We start from the raw sequence: 7,481 nt of genomic DNA, 5'->3' as shown, positions 1-7,481 counted from the left end.
GGGGGATGTGATGGAGAAAGTTCCTCACAGAGCCTTTAGATGAGTATGTAAACACCAGATTTACTCTAAAAACTGATCAGGAAATTACAAAAAGCTAAGGCTTGCTAACAGCAAGGCCTCCAAACAATTCCTTTCCTCAGCAATATGCCATCCCTCCCAGTCCTCAACTTCTGAGCAGGCAGCTTCAGCTTTGTTCCACCCAGTTCCAGGCCAGATCTCCACCTTCCTATTCTGTTCAGAAATTGGTCATCAAAAAACCCTGCCTTCTTCTATCAGATGCTTTCCTCAAGGACTTCCCTGCCCTGCCAGGCAAGGCAAGGCTTGTTACCTGCTCCTCAGATAGGAAACAAAGTTATTCAGATTACTTTAACTATATCTTTGTTTATTTGCTCCACAGAAAACACCAAAGCAACACCCGAAGATCTAAGATTCCAGTTAAAAGTGAGTCATTGCGACCCTTTCTGCTTTTGCAGGTATGTATTTTTCATCAAGCACCATCAAAGTGGCAATTAATGCACTTCTGACTATTTTTTGGCCCATTGGAGAAGCACAGTTACTACATGCTGGTTTCCAAACCCAGATGCTTCAGTTCGTCATACTAACTGTACTTCAATTTTTCCAGGTCACATGAAGAAGTAGCTTCTGATAACTGGGTCAACAGGAGGACAACATTTAATTACAGTTCAGAGTACTCTTGATCATGTGTTTCCCTCTTTCTGATGAAACCTAAATAAGATCAAAGACTCCAGGTCTTATTTTCTGCCATATGGACCCTGTACTGAACAGTTGATTAAAAATCTTTTTGGCATTAAACAGTTGGCTCCTTTCCTAATATAAAAACAGCTTTTGCAGAATCGAAATTTTCTGCTAAGAAAACTTTCTGTTTACAATTAGAATAACTGAAATATTATCATCATGGTATCAATGCAGAATATACTGAAACTGAAGTTCAAGATTCTTCCAAGTTACCCAAAATGTTTCATGCTGAGCACTTCTACAATTAACGGCAACTGCTGGTCACACTGCCTTGTGTGATACAAATTAGTGTGTCAATCTCCTTTTTTTCTTAATTCTTGGTTTCCCTGACACAATTCAGTGCATTCTTTATTTAAAAAACATGAATGTTTAATTGTGGGAGCCACAGGACTTTCATAGCGTTATGGAAAATGCACCTGACCAGAGAATTCTGCTTTATAGTGAGCATCAGGTTATTCAAAAGCAGCATCCAAGATGCCGTGGACCATGTTGGAAAAACTGCATGTGACAAATCACTCTAAAGTATTTTTGAAATTAAGAACTATTTTTCAGATAATATGACTTGGTCCTATGAAGTTGTTTGTGTGATTATTGTAAAGTGCAGCAATGTTCATTGGTTATAGAATCAAGTCCTGTTAGCACTCACAACAAATTGACTCCAAGTGGGGTTGCACTACCTTATTTAAAATCAAAATTTCATCTGTGTTACTGTAGTTTCATGAGAAGTTAGAGCAAACTGTTTCCCTTGCTCAATGCCAAACTGCTTTGTTTTGACACAAAATTTTAGCGCTTTCAGAAAAAAAACCTTGAAAGCACTTCATATTTGTATTTTAAAAAGTGACTAAAACTTGTATAAAGATCTGATGTATATTTAATATGAATCATTTTGTCTGATAAGAAGATGCAAAAATTAGATATTTCTTTCAAAATCTGGATTTTTCCTGGTTACTTATTTAACTCTTTGTTCTGCTGGCCAATTACGAATGGTTTTGGCAGCATCGTGCAGTCAAGTATTTGTAAGTTTATACTGCATCACAGTGCAAGGCTTTTTTTTTGTCCAAGTACCCAAATTAAGGACTTGCACATTCAGGAAGTACTTACCATGGTAATTCTTAATCCATAAGTACCAAGAGATTTTACACCATGGCATTTTCTTCCATTAAAGGGTCAGATTCTGTTCCTGCCTACAAACCACTGAGGTATGTGTGATACCAAGCTTGGCCCAGCTGAGTTGCTGTGACTGATGCACTGAAAAATAAAAGCAGATAAATCTGATTATCAAGGTGATGAGATGTTTGTCTGATCCCTGGGCACGTGAGCTTTTGCCCTTGACTCTAGGAACAGGCTACCCAAGAAAGCAGCTGGGTCACAACCCCTGGAGATATTTAAAAGATGTGTAGATGTGACACCTGGGGACGTGGTTTTGTGGTGGACTGGCAGTGCTGTGTTAATGGTTGGAGTCCATTGTCTTGAAGGTCTTTTCCAACCTAAATGATACCATGATTCTGTGACTTCAGATCTCCCATGTACAAACCACTCCCAGCTCTGTGTACTTTAAATGTCTCCCTCACAGTGTTCCTTGATTTCTGCTTCACCAAGATAAGACCAGGCTAGCTGAGAGAAGAGAAATATTTTTCCTGAAGTATCCACCATAACCTCGTCCTCTACAATGATATCTTGCATCACTGCTTCAACTACAATATCTCATAAAGTGTCTTTTCAGTAAAAGTAAAAAGTCTTTTGCTACTACACAGTTTTATGTGACAGGCAAGGAGACTCACATGCATCAATTGTTAGCCATCAGCAATGGCTTTCCTGGGGCCTGACAACTTCCCTGTGCACTCCACTGAATTTACAGCATAGACTTTTGCAGACATCTCGCTGGAAAATTAGGAAATGGGAGCCAGCCATGTGAAAACCCATTAGAGAAGCTACCACAGTCCCAGGCTGTCCATTGCCCCTTCCAGAAGGAAGCAGTGCCACTCCAGAGGATTGTTTTGGCTTTGTTGGGCTGGCGTCAGAAGCCCCTGCCCTTCTGAGTTTAAGGGTTGCAGAAGCAAAGCCTAAACGTTTGACAATTTATAAAAACAAGGTTACTTTGTTTTCCATCCTAATTTTTCATTGCCTCGGCTGCTCTGCTGGCAGGCAATTTCATGAAGATACGGTCTGATAAACTGACTTTGAACACTGAATCAATTGTGTGATTTAAAGTAAGAGCCCAGACTCAGCCAGCAAGTCATAAAGCAAAAAATTCATTAGAAAGGGAGCTGCAGTAAGCCACTCTAATAAGGGGCATCCTAATAGTTTTATGTTCAAAGCAGCTTTTAATGATAAATAATACTGTGTTTGAGAAGTAAAGAGACTGAAATAATTGTTTATGAAATTGCAATATATGGTTAATTTAGAAGAAAAGAAAGATTCCCAGACATGCTGATTTTTAAATCCTTTTCCACAGAGCTGCCTGATACAAAGGCTATGAAAGACTGGTTGTTATTTAGTGAGATCACTCACGGCATTTCTTTTCCTCTTTCTAGCCACAGAAAAGGCAGTAAGGAAAATTAGACTGACAGATCTTCCCCTAGCTGGAAAGAAAAAGCACAGCAAAAGGAAATCCATCTGTTCTCACCCGTGGAATTTCATGTTATCCCATATAAGGGCAAGTTTATCCAGCACATATGCATCAAAAATCCTAAAACCCTGGGTGTTACAAAACCACCAGGACAACTGCCAAATGCCAGTTTCAAGGCATGTGTAAAAGGTTAAGACAAAATTCAGGGCACTTTGGGATTCCAGTGCATAGTAAGCTGCACTAGAATACATGGCACAACAGATTAATATTTCATGTCTGTCAAACTAAGGTATCTTTTTTAATAGGGGAGAGACCCAGCTGAAGGGAAGGGCAAATCAGCTAAGCCTCATTGCCAGCAATGGGATGGTTTAGTGCCCTCTGACCAGTGTGTGCCCCCCAAAACACTCCTGTCCTGGGTAGGCCACCACACAAAGACCAGGAGACTCAGAGCCCCATCCACCCTGACCCTGAATTGTTTCCAAGGCTGGGGCATTCACCACCTCTTTGGGCAAGCTATGCAGGTGTCTCACCACCCTTCTCCTTTTATCTTGTCTGAATCTACCCTCTCTATTTCAAAACCATTGCCCCTTGTCCTATCACAATAGGCTGTGCTAAAAAGTCTGCCCCCCTACATGCCTGGCTGCAAGGCACAGCAGAGTCCCCCCATCCTTCAGATCACTTTCCATTACCACTCCCCAAATCACCAGACCTGTAGGCTTTGGAAAAAACAGCCAGTGCCAGAGAAATGATGATCAATTCTTTCATGCCAGTGTTACCTTATTGCTAGTACTGACCAAGACAACCTTCTATCCACTGACAGGGGTGAATCCTCTGGGTAGGAGCAGAGGCACATTGTGAACTTTGGGTTTCTAGCAGTGAGACAATGGCAACAGCCCCTTAGAAGCAGACAGATGTTGCTGTAGCACTAAATGCAGTCTCCACACTGTCATCTAGTGGATTCAGTGGTGATAGCCAGAGCTCAGTTTAATACTACACTGTAATTTAACCGAACATAACTCCATCTTAATTTTTTTTTCTGTACACTTTCTGCCTTTTCTCACCCAGTTCTCCTGGGATTTCTCCTTTCTGAATCCTTCTTTTACAGTAATTTTATTATCTTCATTTTAAACCTTTAATACAGCAATGCCTTTTCTTTGGGTTACTGTAATTCCTAGGCAGGCTGAGAATTACAAATTACAAATCCCCACTAGCCAGTGACTGCAGAATGTATTTTCCTTTTAGAAGACTCTATCTTTTCCTTAAATTAGGGTATAAATAAGTTTCTTGTGTGTGCAGAGCAGAATAAGTGCCCTATGAGATCTATTATGAGTGATGTAGGTGCCCTCTGATGCCCCTCCAGGCTTCAAAGACAGCTCTGCATGCTGAACATGCCAGATGTCTGCAGCTACACAGTGCCTCTCCCTCTCCAGGCTCCCTCCCCACAGTTTGCAGGCTCCTGCTCTGAGAAATTGCCAGATAAATTCAAGCACTATAAACACATGGAAAACAGTTATGCCAGTTATGTTTGCCTAAACCTAACAAGTATGGAACTACAATAAACCTAACAGTGTGCAGGTATGATAAATATTAGTAAGGTGGAGCATGACAAGCACCCCAAAATACTGAGTTCTTCCAGTTCAAGAGGGTCTGTAAGATGCAGCTGTTGGGCCCATGCTCATGAGGGGTGTCCCACCTCATGTGTCAAGGTGGAGTGGAGGTGTTTGTGTAGCTGTGGATTTCCAGACAGTGGGATTTTCAATGCTGATCCTGTTTTGCTAAGTCTACCTCTTGGAATTAGATTTTCCGTTTTCCCTTTCATCCTCTCAGTTGTAGTAACCTGTGACCTTCTGTACTTGCTCATTTATGGAGCCAGATTGCTCCTCATTCCTGGGGAGTCAGCTCTGAGTCTGTCCCAGAGGCAGCCCATCACTCCATCCGCATTCCACAGCTGCCTTCCTGAGGAGTCAGCTCCCCAGGCTAACCCAGAGACAAGTGATCCCTTCTCTCTCGCTCTGCAGCTGGTTCAAGCACTGGGATTTTGCAATATCAACCCTATGGTCTTACAAGATGTTAAATCAGCAATTTGCTAAATATATTACTTACAGGTCAGCAATTCTCTCACTATTTTGCAGCTATAGTAAGTCTGTGATTTGGCCAGTCTCTGTCCTATCAGAAGAAATGCTAAATATGTTTGTGCTGCTTTGGCAATTTTGTCATTGGCCCAGCTCAACAGTCCCCTTCTTGTGACTCTCCACTGCACACAGTTTCTTACAAAAACTGAGAAGGGAAAAGGATTTGTCAGAAGCTGTAAACAAAGGATATGAGGCCATTGACATGCAGCAGAAAGCAGAAATACAACTTCAAACATTTAGTCTAACAGATTACAAAACACACTCCAGACCAGCTTTTCTTCTCTGCATCTGTGCTTCTGCATTCATACCAGAGGCTCTATCAAAAACCTCTTGGATGAGTACAGAAGTTATTTTTAATAAAAAATTTCAGTTTAATAATAATTTTAATGAGCCATTGGGGAAAAAACAAAAAAGAGGTATCTTCCACAGGCCACAGTATTAATCTATCAGGGAAAGAAACCCATTGCCACATTAATGGTTGACTCCTAAATAAAAGCTGGGACTGCAGGAATCAGTCAACCTCCTCTAGAGAAAGCTGGGTTGGTTTCTTCAGCAATTAATTTTCAAGATTTTAGATCAACTCAAATAATGATAAGCAAATGAACAAGGATGTGACACAAAAAGAACAAAGAATTAGGAGCTAACAACAACTGCTGCATTATCAAGTCTGTGTTAGACCCAGCTAACAGGTGGCCACTCTCCTGGAGATGCACCCTGTCACCAAGCTTTTAACAGAAACCTGTCCCTGTTGAAAGGGCCATTGGAGGAACAGAAGTCAGGATGGGAGAACAGTTACTTCAGAATTGAATTCTCGTTCTGTATCTTATCACAAATACACAAGCCTCCCAAGTAAGGCAAGAAGACATACTTACTTTGGTACTTGTGCTTAAGGTTGTTCTTGGAGGGAAGCAGCATGACACCCTGTTCTGCATTCACCACTCAGAGCTCTCCAAATAGGTTTGAGTTGCTTTACCCTCACTCCAGGCAGAGCATCCTGCTATCCGATGAGACTTGCCTCAGGGAATTTAAGGTAATTAACCTCCAATTAATAAAAACATTTGAATAGTGATTTGGATTTTTCTTTAAAAAAAAAAAAGAAACAAATATTTTTGCACAGGTAACCCTTTTCCTCCCCCATTCCAGGCCCAGTTTCACTCCATCACACTAGGCACCTCTCCTTCCCCTCCTGCAATCACTGCAGGCTGCAATACACTCACTTCTTTCATTAAGGCAATGGGCAAAGCAGGGCTACAAAAAGACAATAGGGATTTCTTCTGCTGGAATCTCAAGAAGACCCCTGACCAGCTCCATATAGAAAACAGCACTTGAAGCTACAGCAGCCATGCCTAGTTCTCATTAACTACGCATTTGGCCCTTCTCCCGTTCCCAATGCACAGAACAATGGAGTGAGTGAGGTTCTCATCAAAACACTGCAGAACACAACTCTCTGCAGTTTATCTCCTTTGCCACAAAGCCTCCCAGGAGTACAGAACAGCTGAAAGCCCCTTGCACTAACCCAGAAGAGTGCCTCTCTCCTAGGCAGCAGTGGGGCTTCTCATCTTACTGCACTTTCTAATTCCTGAGAGCCTTTCTTTACACTGTGTATGGAAACTGATCATCACAGTACTAAATGAGTACAAGTCCACAAAATCAGTTAAGTTTACAGAGCCATTAAGTCCCAAGAACTTACTGTTTGTATTGAATAGTCGCCTCCAAACACTAAACGTGTAAGTTTTGTCCTTTGCTCTCTTTCCCATACTCTTTCTATTAAAAATATCTTTTTGTCATAAAATGTTTTAAAATGTAAGGTTTTGGGACTCATGCATGTTTAAGTCTTGTCTGTAGCTGTTTAAGGTCTTATCAGGGGAGAAATTTGCTTTGGATGTACTTGCACATCAGAACAGATTCAACCAGTTAGCTGCATGAAATGCAGAGCAGAAATGCTGAGAAGCAGCATCAGGCTTCCCTATAAAAGTTTTTCTTGTTGGCTCCTGTAACTGCCCATTTATCTTGCAGTTGCTGGA

The sequence above is a fragment of the Catharus ustulatus genome, chromosome 4 (genome assembly GCF_009819885.2).
Source record: "Catharus ustulatus isolate bCatUst1 chromosome 4, bCatUst1.pri.v2, whole genome shotgun sequence".
Lineage (NCBI taxonomy): Eukaryota > Metazoa > Chordata > Aves > Passeriformes > Turdidae > Catharus > Catharus ustulatus.
This window is presented reverse-complemented; position numbering follows the sequence as displayed.